This window comes from Oncorhynchus gorbuscha, linkage group LG12, assembly GCF_021184085.1.
Source record: "Oncorhynchus gorbuscha isolate QuinsamMale2020 ecotype Even-year linkage group LG12, OgorEven_v1.0, whole genome shotgun sequence".
NCBI lineage: Eukaryota > Metazoa > Chordata > Actinopteri > Salmoniformes > Salmonidae > Oncorhynchus > Oncorhynchus gorbuscha.
Window position 1 is genome coordinate 82,321,088 of NC_060184.1, and position 25,648 is coordinate 82,346,735.

Consider the following 25,648-nt stretch of genomic DNA (forward strand, 5'->3'; position numbering starts at 1 on the left):
GGTATCTAGTCAAAGAGCCCACCCTGGTATCTAGTCAAAGGGCCCCTGGTATCTAGTCAAAGAGCCCCCCTGGTATCTAGTCAAAGAGCCCCCTGGTATCTAGTCAAAGAGCCCCCTGGTATCTAGTCAAAGAGCCCCCTGGTATCTAGTCAAAGAGCCCCCCTGGTATCTAGTCAAAGAGCCCCCTGGTATCTAGTCAAAGAGCCCCCTGTTGCAGATGGTATCTAGTCAAAGAGCCCCCGTGGTATCTAGTCAAAGAGCCACCCTGGTATCTAGTCAAAGAGCCCCCTGGTATCTAGTCAAAGAGCCCCCATGGTATCTAGTCAAAGAGCCCCCATCCAGTGGTATCTAGTCAAAGAGCCCCCTGGTATCTAGTCAAAGAGCCCCCCTGGTATCTAGTCAAAGGGCCCCCTGGTATCTAGTCAAAGAGCCCCCCTTGGTATCTAGTCAAAGAGCCCCCTGGTATCTAGTCAAAGAGCCCCCTGGTATCTAGTCAAAGAGCCCCCCAGCGAGTGGTATCTAGTCAAAGAGCCCCCCTGGTATCTAGTCAAAGAGCCCCCCTGGTATCTCTAGGCAAGGCACCTACAGATCAAAGGGCCCCCAGTGGTATCTAGTCAAAGAGTCCCCTGGTATCTAGTCAAAGAGCCCCCTGGTATCTAGTCAAAGAGCCCCCTGGTATCTAGTCAAAATGAGCCCCCAAGTGACTGGTATCTAGTCAAAGAGCCCCCACCAGTGGTATCTAGTCAAAGAACCCCCTGGTATCTAGTCAAAGAGCCCCCCTGGTATCTAGTCAAGGGCCCCCAGGTATCTAGTCAAAGAGCCCCCTGGTATCTAGTCAAAGAGCCCCCCTGGTATCTAGTCAAAGAGCCCCCACGTGGTATCTAGTCAAAGAACCCCGGAGGGATCGAGTGGTATCTAGTCAAAGAGCCCCTGGTATCTAGTCAAAGAGCCCCCTGGTCCCATTTTGAAAAGCTACTGTTGCTCTGGCAAACTGTTGCTATGTTGGCATCATAATCTGTTGTTTCAAAATGATTTGAATGTTCAGTAAAGAGCCTGGTATGTGTGTGTGTGTGTGTAGAGAGGAGGGAGTGAAAGGATGCTCCGTATACTTGGTTTGTCTTTTTGTGATATACATAGAGAGTCAAGGGATGCAGAGAGGGAGGAGAGGAGGGTTGAGGAGGCAGAATCAGTGATATACAGTGAAGGAGAGGAGGGTTGAGGAGGCGGGGGGAAGGTTTGAGCGGGAGGGAAGAGGATGATAGGATGGGAAGAGGAGAGAGTAGCTGGGGGAGAGAGAGCGAAGGTTGGGACGCGATACCATCCGAGTGAATGACGTCGACCTCTTGACCACGGTGATGCGGAGCCTCACATCTCCTGTAATCTGGCCATGTTATAAGGATGTTATGGGGCGTCACTGTTGCAGATCCTGTTGTGTTATCGTCTCTGCCAGGGAGTGACAAGTTAAGAGTCAGCTGACGACGTGTTCCAGAACTAGATTTCAAACACGTCCCAAATGAAAACATCACAGGACTTCCGCTGACTGCGTTCATCTCGGCGTTGATCACATGACAGACAGATAACCTGCCAAACATGCCTGTTAATACAGGGTCTCTAATACAGGCCCAGCTACTACTAATAACCACTGAAACTAATAACTGAAATAAACACACTCGATCTGAACATACCTGGCTGTGTGTGAGTCCCAAAATGGCATCCTATACTCGATATAGTGCACTACTTTGACCAGAGCCCTATGTTTATACCAGGGTTCTGGTCATGAACAAGTGAACAAGTGTTCATTTTTTTTCTGGTGTTAGTTAGTACGTGAGGCTGAGCTTCAGGGCATAACACCAATCGCCAAATACACACCAAATCGACAATGTTGGGGAGGGGAGGGGGGGGGGGGGGGTTCACGTCGAATCTACTGAGGCAAAAAAAGACCAATGTTGGAGTTGAATTCAATAAGACGAAAGCTGTGAAATGGGGGGTAGGGCCAGGACAGTACTGTTAGGGAAAGTCTTGGTAAGGTGATAAAAGAGGGTGATTGTGTTGTCGGCTGTGTGATGATTGTGAGGCGCTATACACAACTGAGAGTCACAAGACAGGGGACGTCAAAATGGTATGTCAAGGGAACTGTAGCCTACTGTTCAGATGGAACAGCAGCCGAACTGAATCACAATGACTCTAGGTCTATAACCTCTCATATAGTCTAATATAATATTAACTCTATGTCTATAACCTCTCATATAGTCTATAACCTTAACTCTAGGTCTATAACCTCTCACATAGTCTAATATAATATTAACTCTAGGTCTATAACCTCTCATATAGGTCTATAACCTCTCATATAGGTCTATAACCTCTCATATAGGTCTATAACCTCTCATATAGGTCTATAACCTCTCATATAGGTCTATAACCTCTCATATAGGTCTATAACCTCTCACATAGTCTAATATAATATTAACTCTAGGTCTATAACCTCTCATATAGTCTAATATAATATTAACTCTAGGTTTATAACCTCTCATATAGTCTAATATAATATTAACTCTAGGTTTATAACCTCTCATATAGTCTAATATAATATGAACTCTAGGTTTATAACCTCTCACATAGTCTAATATAATATTAACTCTAGGTTTATAACCTCTCATATAGTCTAATATAATATTAACTCTAGGTTTATAACCTCTCATATAGTCTAATATAATATTAACTCTAGGTTTATAACCTCTCATATAGGTCTATAACCTATTAACTCTAGGTTTATAACCTCTCATATAGGTCTATAACCTCTCATATATGTCTATAACCTATCATATAGGTCTATAACCTATCATATAGGTCTATAACCAACAACGATGAGACGGCCTACAGGGAGGAGGTGAGGGCCCTCGGAGTGTGGTGTCAGGAAAATAACCTCACACTCAACGTCAACAAAACTAAGGAGATGATTGTGGGCTTCAGGAAACAGCAGAGGGAACTCCCCCCTATCCACATCGATGGAACAGTAGTGGAGAGGGTAGCGAGTTCCTCGGCATACACATCACAGACAAACTGAATTGGTCCACTCACACAGACAGCATCGTGAAGAAGGCGCAGCAGTGCCTCTTCAACCTCAGGAGGCTGAAGAAATTTGGCTTGTCACCAAAAGCGCTCACAAACTTCTACAGATGCACAATCGAGAGCATCCTGGCGGGCTGTATCACCGCCTGGTACGGCAACTGCTCCGCCCTCAACCGTAAGGCTCTCCAGAGGGTAGTGAGGTCTGCACAACGCATCACCGGGGGCAAACTACCTGCCCTCCAGGACACCTACACCACCCGATGTTACAGGAAGGCCATAAAGATCATCAAGGACATCAACCACCCGAGCCACTGCCTGTTCACCCCGCTATCATCCAGAAGGCGAGGTCAGTACAGGTGCATCAAAGCTGGGACCTAGAGACTGAAAAACAGCTTCTATCTCAAGGCCATCAGACTGTTATACAGCCACCACTAACATTGAGTGGCTGCTGCCAACACACTGACACTGACACTGACTCAACTCCAGCCACTTTAATAATGGGAATTGATGGGAAATGATGTAAATATATCACTAGCCACTTTAAACAATGCTACCTTATATAATGTTACTTACCCTACATTATTCATCTCATATGCATACGTATATACTGTACTCTATATCATCGACTGCATCCTTATGTAATACATGTATCACTAGCCACTTTAACTATGCCACTTTGTTTACATACTCATCTCATATGTATATACTGTACTCGATACCATCTACTGTATGCTGCTCTGTACCATCACTCATTCATATATCCTTATGTACATATTCTTTATCCCCTTACACTATGTATAAGACAGTAGTTTTAGAATTGTTAGTTAGATTACTTGTTGGTTATTACTGCATTGTCAGAACTAGAAGCACAAGCATTTTGCTACACTCGCATTAACATCTGCTAACCATGTGTATGTGACCATTAACATCTGCTAACCATGTGTATGTGACCAATAACATCTGCTAACCATGTGTATGTGACCAATAACATCTGCTAACCATGTGTATGTGACCAATAACATCTGCTAACCATGTGTATGTGACCAATGACATCTGCTAACCATGTGTATGTGACCAATGACATCTGCCCTTCTGTAGCTCAGTTGGTAGAGCATGGCGCTTGTAACGCCAGGGTAGTGGGTTCGATCCCTGGGACCACCCATACGTAGAATGTATGCACACATGACTGTAAGTCGCTTTGGATAAAAGCGTCTGCTAAATGGCATATATTGCTAACCATGTGACCATTAACATCTGCTAACCATGTGTATGTGACCAATGACATCTGCTAACCATGTGACCATTAACATCTGCTAACCATGTGTATGTGACCAATAACATCTGCTAACCATGTGTATGTGACCAATAACATCTGCTAACCATGTGACCAATAACATCTGCTAACCACATAACATCTGCTAACCATGTGTATGTGACCAATAACATCTGCTAACCATGTGTATGTGACCAATAACATCTGCTAACCATGTGTATGTGACCAAAAACATCTGCTAACCATGTGTATGTGACCAATAACATCTGCTAACCATGTGTATGTGACCAATAACATCTGCTAACCATGTGTATGTGACCATTACATCTACTACATCTACATCTACTAACCATGTGTATGTGACCAATAACATCTACTAACCATGTGTATGTGACCAATAACATTTGATTTGATTGATTTGATAACCTCTCACACAGTCTAATATAATATTAACTCTAGGTCTATAACCTCTCATATAGTCTAATATAATATTAACCTCTCATAGGTCTATAACCTCTCATATAGTCTAATATAATATTAACTCTAGGTCTATAACCTCTCATATAGTCTAATATAATATTAACTCTAGGTCTATAACCTCTCATATAGGTCTATAACCTCTCACATAGTCTATAACCTCTCATATAGGTCTATAACCTCTCATATAGTCTAATATAATATTAACTCTAGGTTTATAACCTCTCATAAAGTCTAATATAATATTAACTCTAGGTCTATAACCTCTCCTATCATCTAATATAATATTAACTCTAGGTCTATAACCTCTCCTATCATCTAATATAATATTAACTCTAGGTCTATAACCTCTCATATCATCTAATATAATATTAACTCCTGCAGAATTATGTATTTCTTGCAGTAAAATGAAAAATATTGATTTATTTATTTCAGTATTTTGAGAGAATGAATACTTGTTAGGGACCGTCTATAAAGGTGCTATCTTCATCATCGTCATAAAATATGCATCCAAGCCTAAATTAAATCTTATCAGAAAACATGTTGGGTCACTATCACTGATTTTGATTTCCTTAAAACCGGTTAAACTGATGTCATTTGAAAATGTTGAAAATGGATGTTTTTGTTATTGTTGAGGCATTGCATTTTCTCCCCGGTCCCTAAATGTCTGCTGCGTGAGAGAAGCAGAGATGATAGTTTTCTAGGGCAGGAATGACATCAGAAAATAAATCCTGCACTCCGTCAAAAAAAATTGCTCAGCTGTCTCTGACTGTACACTGCATTTTCTATCTGACTACCTGCAGGTTAGAGTCAGCCGTGGGCCTCAGATTTGCGGGTGAACAAACAACTGGGACTGCATCCCTAGCTGGTACAGTGACAGTATAAAGAACTGACAGAATTCTCCCACACAAACAAACCTCAGACTCTTTCTCCTTTCCCTCTATTCTCTATCCTTCTTTTCCAACCTCTCTCTTCCTCTATCATTCTCTGCACTCTTCATCCTCCTAGTAATAGAGTAGTATAGTAATACAGTAGTATAGTAGTATAGTAATAGAGTAGTATAGTAATAGAGTAGTATAGTAGTATAGTAATAGATTAGTATAGTAATACAGTAGTATAGTAGTATAGTAATAGAGTAGTATAGTAATACAGTAGTATAGTAATACAGTAGTATAGTAATATAGTAGTACTGTAATACAGTAGTATAGTACTACAGTAGTATAGTAATACAGTAGTAGTATAGTAATACAGTAGTAGTATAGTAATATAGTAGTACTGTAATACAGTAGTATAGTAATACAGTAGTACTGTAATACAGTAGCAGTACAGTAGTACTGTAATACAGTAGTATAGTAATACAGTAGTATAGTAATATAGTAGTATAGTAATACAGTACAGTAATGTAGAATAGTAATACAGTAGTATAGTAATATAGCAGTATAGTAATACAGTAGTATAGTAATACAGTAGTATAGTAATATAGTAGTATAATAATACAGTAGAATAGTAATACAGTAGTATAGTAATATAGCAGTATAATAATACAGTAGTATAGTAATACAGTAGTATAGTAATATAGTAGTATAATAATACAGTAGTATAGTGATATAGTAGTATAATAATACAGTAGTATAGTAATAGAGTAGTATAGTAATACAGTAGTATAGTAATACAGTAGTATAGTAATACAGTAGTATAAATATACAGTACAGTAAATTAGTATAGTAATGCAGTAGTATAGTAATACAGTAGTATAGCAATACAGTAGTATACATACACAGTACAGTAAATTAGTATAGTAATGCAGTAGTATAGTAATACAGTAGTATAGTAATATAGTAGTATAAAAATACAGTAGTATAGTAATACAGTAGTATAGTAATACAGTAGTATAGTAGTATAGTAATAGATTAGTATAGTAATACAGTAGTATAGTAATAGAGTAGTATAGTAATACAGTAGTATAGTAATACAGTAGTATAGTAATACAGTAGTAGTATAGTAATACAGTAGTATAGTAATACAGTAGTATAGTAATACAGTAGTATAGTAATACAGTAGTATAGTAATACAGTAGTATAGTAATACAGTAGTATAGTAGTATAGTAATAGAGCAGTATAATAATACAGTAGTATAGTAATATAGTAGTATAGTAATACAGTAGTATAGTAATACAGTAGTAGTGTAATACAGTAGTATAATAATACAGTAGTATAGTAATATAGTAGTATAGTAATACAGTAGTACTGTAATACAGTAGTATAGTAATACAGTAGTATAGTAATACAGTAGTATAATAATATAGTAGTATAGTAATACAGTAGTATAGTAGCATATTAATACAGTAGTACTGTAATACAGTAGTATAGTAATACAGTAGTATAGTAATAGAGTAGTATAATAATACAGTAGTATAGTAATACAGTAGTATAGTAATACAGTAGTATAGTAATAGAGTAGTATAATAATACAGTAGTATAGTAATAGAGTAGTATAGTAATAGAGTAGTATAATAATACAGTAGTATAGTAATACAGTAGTATAGTAATACAGTAGTATAGTAATAGAGTAGTATAGTAATAGAGTAGTATAGTACTAGAGCTTTTGTTTCAGCCACAGATGTCAGATCACTTCATGCTAATCCTGGGGCATGTTTCCACGCCAACACACACACACACACACACACACACACACACACACACACACACACACACACACACACACACACACACACACACACACACACACACACACACACACACACACACACACACACACACACACACACACACACACACACACGCGCTCCAACACACACATCGTTCTGATGGTTCATTCCCTGACTCCTGCTGACCTTAATGTGGGATGAAGCGCCTTAACAAGAGGAACCTAAAATCAATCAGGGTTACAGGAAGTACTGGTGTGTGTGCGTATTTTTCTCTCACATTTTTGTTGTAATTTAGCAGTCACTCTTCTCCAGAGCGATTTACAGAAGCAATTAGGGTCAAGTACTTTGCTCAAGGGCACTTCGGGCGGATTTTTCACATAGTCTGCTCAGGGATTCAAACCAGAGATCTTTCATTTACTGGCCCAACTCTCTTAACTGCTAGGCTACCTGCTGCCCTAACTGTGTCTCTTAACTGCTAGGCTACCTGCTGCCCTAACTGTGTCTCTTAACCGCTAGGCTACCTGCTGCCCTAACTGTGTCTCTTAACCGCTAGGCTACCTGCTGCTATAACTGTGTCTCTTAACCGCTAGGCTACCTGCTGCCCTAACTAATATAATATAACATAAAATAATATACAGTACCAGTCAAAAGTTTGGACACACCTACTCATTTAAGGGTTTTTCTTCGTTCGTACTATTTCCTATTATCACTGTGTGTCTATGCGCTGCGTGTGTCTATGTGCTGTGTGTGTGTGTCTACGCGCTGTGTGCGTGTGTGTCTATGTGCTGTGTGTGTGTGTGTCTATGTGCTGTGTGTGTGTGTGTGTCTATGTGCTGTGTGTGTGTCTATGCGCTGTGTGTGTGTGTGTGTCTATGCGCTGTGTGTGTGTGTGTCTATGCGCTGCGTGTGTGTGTGTCTATGCGCTGCGTGTGTGTGTGTCTATGTGCTGTGTGTGTGCGTGTTTGTCTATGTGCTATGCGTGTGTGTGTGTGTGTCTATGTGCTGTGTGTGTGTGTGTCTATGTGCTGTGTGTGTGTGTGTCTATGTGCTGTGTGTGTGTGTGTGTGTCTATGTGCTGTGTGTGTGTGTGTGTCTATGTGCTGTGTGTGTGTTTGTCTACGCGCTGTGTGTGTGTGTGTCTATGTGCTGTGTGTGTGTGTGTGTCTATGCGCTGTGCATTCAGACGGAGGAACATCTATCAGCGTCACAGTATAATATAAACTCATCAAGCAGAGCAGGAATAACACAGTCAGCGTTTACGGACAACTCCTGCCAACAGACTGGCAGCTAATATTAAGAGGAACAGTTATACCATATTATACCATATTCCCACATACTGACAACCACGGGTTCCTCTCACACTGGTCCCACTACACAGAACTACACTACGCCTTGACCTCTTCCCGAGTAGTGAGGTCTGGCCGCCCGACAACCTGTCCGCTTGACTCCACCCTCTCCTCCCTTCCTCCAGACCATCTCTGGAGAACTTCTCCCATTCCTCACGTCCCTCATCAACTCATCCCTGACAGCAGGGCCGTGTCTCCTCTGGCTTCAAAATGGCCCGAGTTGCTGCCCTCCTCAAGAAACCAACACTAACACTTGACTCATGTGACGTCCAAAAACTACAGACAGGCATCCCTTCTTTCTTTTCTTTTCAAAACACTTGAGCGTGCTGTCTATGACCAACTCTCTCGTTATCTCTCTCAAAAACGATCTTCTCGATCCTAACCAGTCAGGCTTTAAAGGGGTCATTCAACCGAGACTGCGGTCATCTGTGTCAAGGAGGCTCTCCGCACTGCCAAAGCTGACTCTCTCTCCTCTGTTCTCATCCTCGTTGATCTATCCACTGCCTTCCGACACAGTGAACCATCAGATCCCCCTCTCCACCCTCTCAGGGCTGGGCGTCTCAGGATCTATCAGATCCCCCTCTCTACCCCCTCGGGGCTGGGCGTCTCAGGCTCTATCAGATCCTCCTCTCCACCCTCTCAGGGCTGGGCGTCTCAGGCTCTATCAGATCCTCCTCTCCACCCTCTCAGGGCTGGGCGTCTCAGGCTCTATCAGATCCTCCTCTCCACCCTCTCAGGGCTGGGCGTCTCAGGCTCTATCAGATCCTCCTCTCCACCCTCTCAGGGCTGGGCGTCTCAGGATCTATCAGATCCCCCTCTCCACCCCCTCGGGGCTGGGCGTCTCAGGCTCTATCAGATCCTCCTCTCAACCCTCTCAGGGCTGGGCTTCTCAGGCTCTATCAGATCCTCCTCTCCACCCTCTCAGGGCTGGGCGTCTCAGGCTCTATCAGATCCTCCTCTCCACCCTCTCAGGGCTGGGCGTCTCAGGCTCTATCAGATCCCCCTCCCCACCCCCTCAGGGCTGGGCGTCTCAGGCTCTATCAGATCCTCCTCTCCACCCTCTCAGGGCTGGGCGTCTCAGGCTCTATCAGATCCTCCTCTCCACCCTCTCAGGGCTGGGCGTCTCAGGCTCTATCAGATCCTCCTCAGGGCTGGGCCACCCAGATCCTCCTCTCCACCCTCTCAGGGCTGGGCGTCTCAGGCTCTATCAGATCCTCCTCTCCACCCTCTCAGGGCTGGGCGTCTCAGGCTCTATCAGATCCCCTCTCCACCCTCTCAGGGCTGGGCGTCTCAGGCTCTATCAGATCCTCCTCTCCACCCTCTCAGGGCTGGGCGTCTCAGGCTCTATCAGATCCTCCTCTCCACCCTCTCAGGGCTGGGCGTCTCAGGCTCTGAAACACTCATGGATTGCATCCTAGCTGGCAGGCCGCTCCTACCAGGTGATGTGGAGAGGACCTGTCTGCACCACATGGTCTTACTACTGGTGTCCCCCAGGGCTCGGTTCTAGACCCTCTCCTCTTCTCTCTATACACCAAGTCACTCAGCTCCATCGTATCGTCACATGGTCTATCCAATCATTGCTACGCGGATGACACTCAACTATTTTTCTCCTTCCCCCCCTTCTGAATCCCAGGTGGCGACACGCATCTCTGGGTGCGTGGCAGATATCTCAGCTTGGAGGTCGACCCAATACCTCAACCTCAACCTCAATCAGACCGAGCTGTCAATTTTCCTAGGGAAGGCCTGCCCGCTCCAAGACCTCTCCATCACCGTTGGCAACTCCACAATGAACCTTTGCGTGACCCTGGACAACACCTGTTGTTCTCTACAAACATCAAAGCAGTAAAAATTGTCTGTCCTCGGTTGCAACACTCACTATCGAGTTCCGAACGGCCTCTAGAAACAACGTCAGCACAAGAACTGTTCGTCGGGAGATTCATGAAATGGGTTTCCATGACCGAGCAGCCGCACACAAGCCTAAGATCACCATGTGCAATGCCAAGCATCGGCTGGAGTGGTATAAAAATCTGGGTTTGGCGGATGCCAGGAGAACGCTACCTGCCAACTTTAAAGATTGGTGACATTAAAGACATGTTTTTCATGGTTTGGGCCTTTAGTTTCAGTGCAGGGAAATCTTGACACTACAGCATGCAATGACATTCTAGATGATTCTATGCTTCCAATTTTGTGGGAACAGTTTGGGGAAGGCCCTTTCCTGTTACAGAATGACAATGCCCCCATGCACAAAGCAAGGTCCATAAATAAATGGTTTGTCGAGATAAGTGTGGAAGAACTTGACTGGCCTGCACAGAGCCCTGACCTCAACCCCATCGAACACCTATGGAATGAATAGGAATGCCGACTGCGAGCCAGGCCTAATCACCCAACATCAGTGCCGACCTCACTAATGCTCTTGTGGCTGAATGGAAGCAAGTCCCCGCAGCAATGTTCCAACATCTAGTGGAAAGCCTTCCCAGAAGAGTGGAGGCTATTATAGCAGCAATGTTCCAACATCTAGTGGAAAGCCTTCCCAGAAGAGTGGAGGCTGTTATAGCAGGAATGTTCCAACATCTTGTGGAAAACCTTCCCAGAAGAGTGGAGGCTGTTATAGCAGCAATGTTCCAACATCTAGTGGAAAGCCTTCCCAGAAGAGTGGAGGCTGTTATAGCAGCAATGTTCCAACATCTAGTGGAAAGCCTTCCCAGAAGAGTGGAGGCTGTTATAGCAGCAATGTTCCAACATCTAGTGGAAAGCCTTCCCAGAAGAGTGGAGGCTGTTATAGCAGCAAAGGGAAGGGACCAACTCCATATTAATGGCATGATTTCGGAATGAGACTTTTTGACGACCAGGTGTTGGACATGTAGTGTGCACGCACGCACGCACGCACGCTAGAAAACAGCACAGATGAATGCCAAGCTTCATATGCTGTTGAATCGTTTGGTCAATGAGAACATTTAAACACTGATGAATCGTTTGGTCAATGAGAACATTTAAACACTGATGAATCGTTTGGTCAATGAGAACATTTAAACACTGATGAATCGTTTGGTCAATGAGAACATTTACACACTGATGAATCGTTTGGTCAATGAGAACATTTAAACACTGATGAATCGTTTGGTCAATGAGAACATTTAAACACTGATGAATCGTTTGGTCAATGAGAACATTTAAACACTGATGAATCGTTTGGTCAATGAGAACATTTACACACTGATGAATCGTTTGGTCAATGAGAACATTTACACCCTGACATTCTGATGAATCGTTTGGCCTTATGGTTCAATGAGAACATTTACACCCTGACACTGATGAATCGTTTGGTCAATGAGAACATTTAAACACTGATGAATCGTTTGGTCAATGAGAACATTTACACTGTCACACCCTGACCATTCTATGTTACATGTCTAGTTTGTCTAGTTCTATGTTTGGCCTGAGAAATCAGAGGCAATAGTCAAACACCTTACTCTTGTCACACCCTGACCATTCTATTTACATGTCTAGTTTGTCTGTTCTATGTTTGGCCTGAATCTCAATCAGAGGCAATAGTCAGGTAAACAACTGACACCCTGACCACTATGTTACATGTCTAGTTTGTCTAGTTCTATGTTTGAATCAGAGGCAATAGTCAGGTAAACACCTTACTCTTGTCACACCCTGATCCATTCTCAATTGTCACACTACCATTCTATGTTACATGTCTAGTTTGTCTAGTTCTATGTTTGGCCTGATATGGTTCTCAATCAGAGGCAATAGTCAAACACCTTACATGTCTTTTGTCAGTTCACCCTGACCATTCTATGTTACATGTCTAGTTTGTCTAGTTCTATGTTTGGCCTGATATGGTTCTCAATCAGAGGCAATAGTCAGGTAAACACCTTACTCTTGTCACACCCTGACCATTCTATGTTACATGTCTAGTTTGTCTAGTTCTATGTTTGGCCTGATATGGTTCTCAATCAGAGGCAATAGTCAGGTAAACACCTTACTCTTGTCACACCCTGACCATTCTATGTTACATGTCTAGTTTGTCTAGTTCTATGTTTGGCCTGATATGGTTCTCAATCAGAGGCAATAGTCATATAAAACCTTACTCATTTCGCTACACCCACAATAACATCTGCTAAAATATGTGTACTATGTGACTAATAACTTCTAATTTCTTTAAATTGGAAGGTCAAAATCAAGGTCAAAATCAAAGTTAGCATACGCCGATTAAAACACCTAGTTTTCTGAACAATCTTTGCAATGACTACGACATGTAAAACCCTTAATTGCCAATCCAGGTGCATTTGCATGCTAGTATCAGCTGAGCCCCCCTCTTTAGATCCAGGTGTATTTGCATGCTAGTATCAGCTGAGCCTCCCTCTTTAGATCCAGGTGTATTTGCATACTAGTATCAGCTGAGCCTCCCTCTTTAGATCCAGGTGTATTTGCATACTAGTATCAGCTGAGCCTCCCTCTTTAGATCCAGGTGTATTTGCATGCTAGTATCAGCTGAGCCTCCCTCTTTAGATCCAGGTGTATTTGCATACTAGTATCAGCTGAGCCTCCCTCTTTAGATCCAGGTGTATTTGCATACTAGTATCAGCTGAGCCTCCCTCTTTAGATCCAGGTGTATTTGCATGCTAGTATCAGCTGAGCCCCCCTCTTTAGATCCAGGTGTATTTGCATACTAGTATCAGCTGAGCCTCCCTCTTTAGATCCAGGTGTATTTGCATACTAGTATCAGCTGAGCCTCCCCCTTTAGATCCAGGTGTATTTGCATGCTAGTATCAGCTGAGCGAGCCCCCCTCTTTAGTTCAGAACAATGCAACGTATGCGTCTTAGTAGTAGTAGTTTTCTATATGCAAACTTTATATGTCTGAACTCAGAGTAAAATATGCTTCCCATAATTAACATGTTTGCTGTGGTGGAACGTTGATTTTGATCGATTGCCAATTCTCTGCATTTATCCTGATTTGAGACGTGTCCATGGAAACAGTATTATTAGGGAAATCGTTTTAAAAACAAACTACTATATTAATCTGACTATCCACAATAAATCGCATTAACGTGTCTAGCTACTCATCATTGTCTTTCTCTTCTGTTGTTCTGAGCGAGGGAGCGAGGATAGCGAGCTGGAGGAGGGGGGGGGGGTGTCGCTCACATGCAGTGACACGTGACGGCGAGAGCGAGAGATATGGAAGGTCAGATCAGTTAAATAAGCTCTTTATGTGTGAGTGGCCTTGATTTGATTTTAATCACACATGCCAGAAATATGTCAGCCACAGGAGTCAGTCAGAAAATAGGATAGTAACCAACAGAATACACGATGCACGGGGCACTCTGTGTGTATTTGTGTAGGTACGTGTCTCTGTGTGTGTGTGTGTGTGTCTTGGACTAGATAAAAGGGACATTTCTATATTTGCAGATGCTACTACAGATTTAAAATAACATGTTTTATTGCAGGATGAAATCATTTTCAAGACTGTCCAAATAATAATAAACTAAACAAGAAGTAGTAACAAGAATAATATGGCAACTACTGTCTAATAATAATACCAATGAAATAACCCTACTGCTACTGTCTAATAATAATACCAATGAAATAACCCTACTGCTACTGTCTAATAATAATACCAATGAAATAACCCTACTGCTACTGTCTAATAATAATACCAATGAAATAACCCTACTGCTACTGTCTAATAATAATACCAATGAAATAACCCTACTGCTACTGTCTAATAATAATACCAATGAAATAACCCTACTGCTACTGTCTAATAATAATACCAATGAAATAACCCTACTGCTACTGTCTAATAATAATACCAATGAAATAAACCTACTGCTACAACTACTATCTAATAATAATACCAATGAAATAACCCTACTGCTACAACTACTGTCTAATAATAATACCAATGAAATAACCCTACTGCTACAACTACTGTCTAATAATAATACCAATGAAATAACCCTACTACTACAACTACTGTCTAATAATAATACCAATGAAATAACCCTACTGCTACTGTCTAATAATAATACCAATGAAATAAACCTACTGCTACAACTACTGTCTAATAATAATACCAATGAAATAACCCTACCACTACTGTCTAATAATAATACCAATGAAATAACCCTACTGCTACAACTACTATCTAATAATAATACCAATGAAATAACCCTACAACTACTGTCTAATAATAATACCAATGAAATAACCCTACTGCTACTGTCTAATAATAATACCACTGAAATAAACCTACTGCTACAACTACTGTCTAATAATAATACCAATGAAATAACCCTACCACTACTGTCTAATAATAATACCAATGAAATAACCCTACTGCTACAACTACTATCTAATAATAATACCAATGAAATAACCCTACTGCAACAACTACTGTCTAATAATAATACCAATGAAATAAACCTACAACTACTATCTAATAATAATACCAAAGAAATAACCCTACAACTACTGTCTAATAATAATACCAATGAAATAACCCTACTGCTACAACTACTGTCTAATAATAATACCAATGAAATAACCCTACTGCTACAACTACTGTCTAATAATAATACCAATGAAATAACCCTACTGCTACTGTCTAATAATAATACCAATGAAATAACCCTACTGCTACAACTACTGTCTAATAATAATACCAATGAAATAACCCTACTGCTACTGTCTAATAATAATACCAATGAAATAAACCTACTGCTACAACTACTGTCTAATAATAATACCAATGAAATAACCCTACAACTACTGTCTAATAATAATACCAATGAAATAACCCTACAACTACTGTCTAATAATAATACCAATGAAATAAACCTACTGCTACTGTCTAATAATAATACCAATGAAATAACCCTACTGCTACAACTACTGTCTAATAATAATACCAATGAAATAACCCTACTACTACTGTCTAATAATAATACCAAAGAAATAACCCTACTGCTACAACTACTGTCTAATAATAATACCAATGAAATAACCCTACTGCTACAACTACTGTCTAATAATAATACCAATGAAATAACCCTACTACAACTGTCTAATAATAATACCAATGAAATAACGCTACAACTACTGTCTAATAATAATACCAATGAAATAACCCTACTGCTACTGTCTAATAATAATACCAATGAAATAAACCTACTGCTACAACTACTGTCTAATAATAATACCAATGAAATAACCCTACCACTACTGTCTAATAATAATACCAATGAAATAACCCTACTGCTACAACTACTATCTAATAATAATACCAATGAAATAACCCTACAACTACTGTCTAATAATAATACCAATGAAATAACCCTACTGCTACTGTCTAATAATAATACCACTGAAATAAACCTACTGCTACAACTACTGTCTAATAATAATACCAATGAAATAACCCTACCACTACTGTCTAATAATAATACCAATGAAATAACCCTACTGCTACAACTACTATCTAATAATAATACCAATGAAATAACCCTACAACTACTATCTAATAATAATACCAATGAAATAACCCTACTGCTACAACTACTGTCTAATAATAATACCAATGAAATAAACCTACAACTACTATCTAATAATAATACCAAAGAAATAACCCTACAACTACTGTCTAATAATAATACCAATGAAATAACCCTACTGCTACAACTACTGTCTAATAATAATACCAATGAAATAACCCTACTGCTACAACTACTGTCTAATAATAATACCAATGAAATAACCCTACTGCTACTGTCTAATAATAATACCAATGAAATAACCCTACTGCTACAACTACTGTCTAATAATAATACCAATGAAATAACCCTACTGCTACTGTCTAATAATAATACCAATGAAATAAACCTACTGCTACAACTACTGTCTAATAATAATACCAATGAAATAACCCTACTACTACTGTCTAATAATAATACCAATGAAATAACCCTACAACTACTGTCTAATAATAATACCAATGAAATAACCCTACTGCTACAACTACTGTCTAATAATAATACCAATGAAATAACCCTACTGCTACAACTACTGTCTAATAATAATACCAATGAAATAACCCTACTGCTACAACTACTGTCTAATAATAATACCAATGAAATAACCCTACTGCTACTGTCTAATAATAATACCAAAGAAATAACCCTACAACTACTGTCTAATAATAATACCAAAGAAATAACCCTACAACTACTGTCTAATAATAATACCAATGAAATAACCCTACTGCTACAACTACTGTCTAATAATAATACCAATGAAATAACCCTACTACTACTGTCTAATAATAATACCAATGAAATAACCCTACAACTACTGTCTAATAATAATACCAATGAAATAACCCTACAACTACTGTCTAATAATAATACCAATGAAATAACCCTACTGCTACAACTACTGTCTAATAATAATACCAATGAAATAACCCTACTGCTACTGTCTAATAATAATACCAATGAAATAAACCTACTGCTACTGTCTAATAATAATACCAATTAAATAACCCTACTGCTACAACTACTGTCTAATAATAATACCAATGAAATAAACCTACTGCTACAACTACTATCTAATAATAATACCAATGAAATAACCCTACAACTACTGTCTAATAATAATACCAATGAAATAACCCTACTGCTACAACTACTATCTAATAATAATACCAATGAAATAACCCTACTGCTACAACTACTGTCTAATAATAATACCAATGAAATAACCCTACAACTACTGTCTAATAACAATACCAAAGAAATAACCCTACTGCTACTGTCTAATAATAATACCAATGAAATAACCCTACTGCTACAACTACTGTCTAATAATAATACCAATGAAATAAACCTACCACTACTGCTACTGTCTAATAATAATACCAATGAAATAAACCTACTGCTACAACTACTGTCTAATAATAATACCAATGAAATAACCCTACAACTACTGTCTAATAATAATTATCAATGAAATAACCCTACTGCTACTGTCTAATAATAATACCAATGAAATAACCCTACTGCTACAACTACTATCTAATAATAATACCAATGAAATAACCCTACTACTACTGTCTAATAATAATACCAATGAAATAACCCTACTGCTAAAACTACTGCCTAATAATAATACCAATGAAATAACCCTACAACTACTATCTAATAATAATACCAAAGAAATAAACCTACTACTACAACTACTGTCTAATGATAATACCAATTAAATAACCCTACAACTACAACTACTGTCTAATAATAATACCAATGAAATAAACCTACTGCTACTGTCTAATAATAATACCAATGAAATAACCCTACTGCTACAACTACTGTCTAATAATAATACCAATGAAATAACCCTACTACTACTGTCTAATAATAATACCAAAGAAATAACCCTACTGCTACAACTACTGTCTAATAATAATACCAATGAAATAACCCTACTGCTACAACTACTGTCTAATAATAATACCAATGAAATAACCCTACTGCTACTGTCTAATAATAATACCAATGAAATAAACCTACTGCTAGCCCCAGATCGAGGGAGATTATCAGTGGTCTTGTATGTCTTCCATTTCCTAATAATTGCTCCCACAGTTGATTTCTTCAAACCAAGCTGCTTACCTATTGCAGATTCAGTCTTCCCAGCCTGGTGCAGATCTACAATTTTGTTTCTGGTGTCCTTTGACAGCTCTTTGGTCTTGGCCATAGTGGAGTTTGGAGTGTGACTGTTTGAGGTTGTGGATAGGTGTCTTTTATACTGATAACAAGTTCAACAGGTGCCATTAATACAGGTAACGAGTGGAGGACAGAGGAGCCTCTAAAAGAAGAAGTTACAGGTCTGTGAGAGCCAGAAATGTTGCTTGTAAGTAGGTGACCAAATACTTATTTTCCACCATAATTTGCAAAGAAATTCATAAAAAATCCTACAATGTGATTTTCTGGATTTTTTTTCTGGATTTTCTTTCTCATTTTGTCTGTCATAGTTGAAGTGTACCTATGATGAAAATTACAGGCCTCTCTCATCTTTTTTAAGTGGGAGAACTTGCACAATTGGTGGCTGACTAAATACTTTTTTTGCCCCACTGTATGTATATGTTATAATGATGTATGTTATAAACAATCAATATGTTTACGTATGGATGGTCCCAGGAATCAAACCTACTATCCCTGCGTTGCAAGGACCATGCTCTACTAACTGAGCCATGCTCTACCAATTTCCCTCTTTATTCTGAAAGAAGTCATTCTGTACTGTACTGTACCCATTCCTACCACGTCCTAACAGTCTGTTTTTGTCACAGTTGAAACACAGTGGTTCATTGTGGTCTAAGAAAACTTCCTCACAGACTCTGGTCTAAAATTACCCAGAATTCCAGATGTCTTTGTAGTGAATGGAACCCCATTCCCTAAAAAGTGCACTAACCCTAACCCTAACTGAGGCTTAAACCAATCACACCCTCAGGCTCTAACTTTAACCCTGGACCTGGTATCTGTTACCAGGGGCTGCAATGAGTTTACTGTACTATCTATCCCCGACGGTTAGTATAGTGGCCTGTTTGTATAAGGACAGGTTTGATACACAAGATGGTGCCGACAAAGAGGGCTGCCTCGCTTCTAGTCCTTAGGAAACTTGGCAGTATATATATATGTTTTAATGTATTATTTCTTACATGGTTAGCCCAGAAAATCTTAAGAACTATTGGATATCAGAGAGACGTCAACTTACCAGCACTACGAACAGGAATACTCATTTGTCCAAACCACCCATGGCATCTGAACTGATTCTAGAGGTTGACCCAAAACAACCATGCCGGAGAAAAGGAAGACGGAGTGGTCTTCTGGTCAGACTTCAGAGGCGTGCACACCACCCACCGCTTCCGAGTACATTACTCGCTAATGTCCAGTCTCTAGATTACAAGGTCGACGAAATCAGGGCAATGGTTGCTTTCCAGAGAGACATCAGGGATTGTAACATACTCCTGTTTCATGGAAACATGGCTCTCTCGGGACGTGCTGTCTGAGTCGGTACAGCCACCTGGAATCTTTATGCGTCACGCCAACAGGAATAAACATCTCTCCGGGAAGAAGAAGAAGGGGGTAGATGTTTCATGATTAACAACTCATGGTGTAATTGTAACATACAGGAACTCAAGTCCTTTTGTTCCCATAACCTAGAATTCTTCACAATCAAATGCCGACCGCATTATCTCCCTAGATAATTATTTTCGGTTATTGTATACAGCCGTGTATATCCCCCCTCAAGCCGATACCACGACGGCCCTCAAAGAACTACACTGGACTTTATGTAAACTGGACACCACATATCCTGAGGCTGTATTTATTGTAGGTGGGGATTTTAACAAAGCAAATTTGAGAACAAGGCTTCCTAAATTAAATCAGCATATTGATTGTAGCACTCGCGCTGGAAAAACACTGGATCACTGCTACTCTAACTTCTGCGGTGCATACCAGGCCCTCCCCCGCCCTCCTGTCGGAAAATCTGACCATGACTCCATTTTGCTCCTCCCTTCCTATAGGCAGAAACTCAAACAGGAAGTACCCGTGCTAAGGACCATTCAATGCTGGTCTGACCAATCGGAATCCACGCTTCAAGATTGTTATGATCACGCGGACTGGGACATGTTCCGGGTAGCCTCAGAGAATAATATAGATTTATAAACTGATTCAGTGAGTGAGTTTATCAGGAAGTGCATTGGAGATGTTGTACCCACTGTGACTATTAAAACCTACCCTAACCAGAAACTGTGGATTGATGGCAGCATTCACGCAAAACTGAAAGCGCGGAACCATTGCATTTAACCATTGAAAGACAACTGAGACTATGGCCAAATACAAACAGTGTAATAATTCCCTCTGCAAGGCAATCAAAAAAGCTAAATGTCAGTACAGAGACAAAGTGGAGTCGCAATTCAATGGCTCAGACACGAGACGTATGTGACAGGGTCTACAGACAATCACAGACGACAAAAAGAAAACCAGCCACGTCACGGACACCGACGTCTTGCTACCAGACAAACTAAACACCTTCTTTGCCCGCTTTGAGGATAATACAGTGCCACAGACTACCAAGGACTGTGGGCTCTCCTTCTCCGTGACCGACATGAGTAAAACATTTAAACGTGTTAACCATCGCAAGGCAGTTGGCCCAGATGGCATCCCCAGCCGTGTGCAGACCAGCTGGGCTGGTGTGTTTACGGACATTTTCAATTTCCCCCTATCCCAGTCTGCTGTTCCCATATGCTTCAAGATGTTTTGTTATTGGGCCGACAGGTTACCTGGCGAGTTGCTGAAGTCAGGTAAATGTATAGTTCTGTGCATCAAACTCTTATGGCGTCGTCAGAACCTTTGATCTGGCTCCGACTAATACATAGTGAATGGACTGATACAGGGCAGTTATGCGATAACGAATCTGGTGGTTTACAATGTTACCTGGTTGGTGGAAGTCTGGAGACAGCTCCCTAGCGACGGCCCTAGCGATGTCACAATCCTGTCTGGCAGAGAGAGCTGCCTGGTCTGCTGCCTCTCCCTTCGTTCTGGCATGAGCCGTCCTGCAACACACACGCACACGCACACGCACACACACACACACACACACACACACACACACACACACACACACACACACACACACACACCGCATTAGAACAGCAACACACTCACAACGCATCTCCCTCCCTCCCTCCCTCCCTCCCTCCCTCCCTCCTCCCTCCCTCCCCCTCCCTCCCTCCCTCCCTCCCTCCCTCCCTCTCCATCAGGGATAACATACCACCCTGACCCCCTGTGCTTCTATCTCAAACCCAAATCCTTCTTTCACAAACGGAGCTATGCCCGTCGGCTGGCCCACAGAGACCTAAATCCAGTCCGCAGGACCTCACTGCTCTGCTGCAGGATGGGATCTCCATCTCTTCATTCAAAGTCTCCATCATGGACACTCTTACTGACAAATGTGGCTGCTTTGTGTGATGTATTGTCTTCTTGCCTTTGTGCTGTTGTCTGTGCCCAATAATGTTTGTACCATGTTGTGCTTCTGTCATGTTGTGTTGCTACCATACTGTGTTGTCATGTTGTGTTACCATGTTGTTGTCAGGTTGTGTTGCTACCATGCTGTGTTGTCATGTTGTGTTGCTACCATACTGTGTTGTCATGTTGTGTTGCTACCATACTGTGTTGTCATGTTGTGTTGCTACCATGCTGTGTTGTCATGTTGTGTTGCTACCATACTGTGTTGTCATGTTGTGTTGCTACCATACTGTGTTGTCATGTTGTGTTGCTACCATGTTGTGTTGTCATGTTGTGTTGCTACCATACTGTGTTGTCATGTTGTGTTGCTACCATACTGTGTTGTCATGTTGTGTTGCTACCATGTTGTTGTCAGGTTGTGTTGCTACCATGTTGTTGTCATTTTGTGTTGCTACCATGCTGTGTTGCCATGTGTTGCTACCATGCTGTGTTGTCATGTTGTGCTGCTACCATGCTGTGTTGTCATGTTGTGTTGCTACCATACTGTGTTGTCATGTTGTGTTGCTACCATGCTGTGTTGTCATGTTGTGTTGCTACCATGCTGTGTTGTCATTTTGTGTTGCTACCATGTTGTTGTCATGTTGTGTTGCTACCATGCTGTGTTGTATGTTGTGTTGCTACCATGCTGTGTTGTCATGTTGTGTTGCTACCATACTGTGTTGTCATGTTGTGTTGCTACCATACTGTGTTGTCATGTTGTGTTGCTACCATGCTGTGTTGTCATGTTGTGTTGCTACCATGCTGTGTTGTCATGTTGTGTTGCTACCATACTGTGTTGTCATGTTGTGTTGCTACCATGCTGTGTTGTCATGTTGTGTTGCTACCATGCTGTGTTGTCATGTGTTGCTACCATGCTGTGTTGTCATGTGTTGCTACCATGCTGTGTTGTCATGTTGTGTTGCTACCATGCTGTGTTGTCATGTTGTGTTGCTACCATGCTGTGTTGTCATGTTGTGTTGCTACCATGCACCCACCCACCCTTTGAAAACCCAGTGAGATAAGAGCAGGGTTCACTCACTCACACAACCTAACTATCCTCTCTTTCACAGCATGCGTACAGACATGGCTGGGCACCACGGCTGGGTACCTGGGTACCATGGCTGGGCACCACGGCTGGGTACCTCGGCACCACAGCTGGGCACCACGGCTGGGCACCACGGCTGGGTACCTCGGCACCACAGCTGGTTACCACGGCTGGGCACCACGGCTGGGCACCACGGCTGGGTACCACGGCTGGGCACCACGGCAGGGTACCTGGGCACCACGGCTGGGTACCACGGCAGGGTACCTGGGCACCACGGTTGGGTACCTGGGCACCACGGCTGAGTACCACGGCTGGGTACCTGGGTACCACGGCTGGGTACCTGGGCACCACGGCTGGGTACCATGGCTGGGCACCACGGCTGGATACCTCGGTTGGGTACCTCGGCTAGGTACCACGGCTGGGTACCTGGGCACCACGGCTGGGCACCACGGCTGGGTAATAGAGGAGGACAGGCTGTGAGCAGTCTGCTTTTGGTATTTTGAGCAGTCTGCTTTTGGTATTTTGAGCAGTCTGCTTTTAGTATTTTGAGCAGTCTGCTTTTAGTATTGTGAGCAGTCTGCTTTTGGTTTTCTATTGACTAATTATTACTAATAATGAACACACAGCAGAGTAACAGATCATCGCTGAGGGGTGCCGTGTGTGTGTTTGGCTCGTGAACACACTCAGAACACACTCCGACCAGACCACCACTACACGAAGGGAGGCAACAACAAAATGGATGCATCTCTTTCATAGGGGGCTCTGGTCAGTAGTGTCATGTGGAGCGTCACCAATACATTATAATGGAGACTGACAGGAAGTGCCATAGCATCAGTCCAGCCAGACTCCTGCTGAATGATACTAGTCAGGACTCAATATAGAAACTACAGAAAGAGAACTCTGATGACCTACTTAACCCTAGTCTCTCTGCCACCCACCCCTCTCTACCCTCCCCCTCTCTTTGCCTCACTCTCTCTCTCTGTATCCCTCTCTCCTTCCCAGTTTGTCTCCCCCCCCTCGCTCCCCCCCTCCTCTCTCTCTCTCTTCCCTCATCCCAGTCTCCTCATCAGTATGATCTTATGTGTGCTCCAGTCCGTGGACAGTGAGGCGTCCTGTTTCAAAATCAAATCTGTCAGATGCCTTAAGCTTTAATGGAGTGCGGCTGCGTGCAAGGCCAGGGTCAGTTGTGGCCGGGGTCAGTTGTGACCGGGGTCAGTTGTGACCGAGGTCAGTTGTGGCCGGGGTCAGTTGTGGCCGGGGTCAGTTGTGGCCGGGGTCAGTTGTGACCGGGGTCAGTTGTGACCGGGGTCAGTTGTGGCCGAGGTCAGTTGTGACCGGGGTCAGTTGTGGCCGAGGTCAGTTGTGGCCGAGGTCAGTTGTGGCCCGGGTCAAGTGAGATATTAAAATGGCTTCCGGTCCAGAAATAAGCCATCATCAACCAGGGACAAAGGACTCACTTATATAGCAGCAGACAGGACTGGAATATACTGGAACACAACAAGACACACAGACATGCACAGACGGACACACAGACATGCACAGACGGACACACAGACCGGCACAGACGGACACACAGACCGGCACAGACGGACACACAGACCGGCACAGACGGACACACAGACCGGCACAGACGGACACACAGACATGCACAGACGGACACACAGACATGCACAGACGGACACACAGACCGGCACAGACGGACACACAGACCGGCACAGACGGACACACAGATCGGCACAGACGGACACACAGACATGCACAGACGGACACAGACATGCAGTCTTGTATAACTAACCTTGTGGGGACACACAATTCAGCACTATTCAAAATCCTATTTTCCTTAACCCTAAACCTAACCCTAAGCTGTACTCCTGCCTTAACTGCAAAATCTAACCTTAACCCTAAACCTAACCCTAGCACTAACCCTAACACTAACCCTAACCCTAACCCTAACCTTAACCCTAACCCTAACACTAACACTAACACTAACCCTAACCCTAACCCTAAACCTAACACTAACACTAACCCTAACCCTAAACCTAACCCTAGCACTAACCCTAACCTTAACCCTAAACCTAACACTAACACTAACACTAACCCTAGCACTAACACTAACCTTAACCCTAAACCTAACACTAACACTAACCCTAGCACTAACCCTAACCTTAACCCTAAACCTAACACTAACACTAACACTAACCCTAGCACTAACCCTAACCTTAACCCTAAACCTAACACTAACACTAACCCTAACCCTAAACCTAAAAACCTAACCCTAGCACTAACCCTAACCTTAACCCTAAACCTAACACTAACACTAACACTAACCCTAGCACTAACACTAACCCTAACACTAACCCTAACCCTAACACTAACACTAACACTAACTCTATACAATATGTTGTTATGGAAATGAGTCAAGAGATGGACCTTAATGAAAAGTCATGTAAAATCTGAACTTTGAAAATGCCCTCTCTCCCTCCCTTACACTTTACACTGGTACTGAGCTTTACACTGGGTAACATACTGTACTGAACTTTACACTGGGTAACATACTGTACTGAACTTTACACTGCATTGTACTGAACTTTACACTGGGTAACATACTGTACTGAACTTTACACTGGGTAACATACTGAACTTTACACTGGGTAACATACTGTACTGAACTTTACACTGGGTAACATACTGAACTACACTG

The 25,648-nt window shown here is 41.9% G+C and overlaps 1 pseudogene; it reads right to left on the reverse strand.

Annotated features, from left to right (window-relative positions):
• LOC123991447 overlaps nucleotides 1-25,648 on the reverse strand; it is a 100,393-nt pseudogene that overhangs the window by 21,048 nt on the left and 53,697 nt on the right.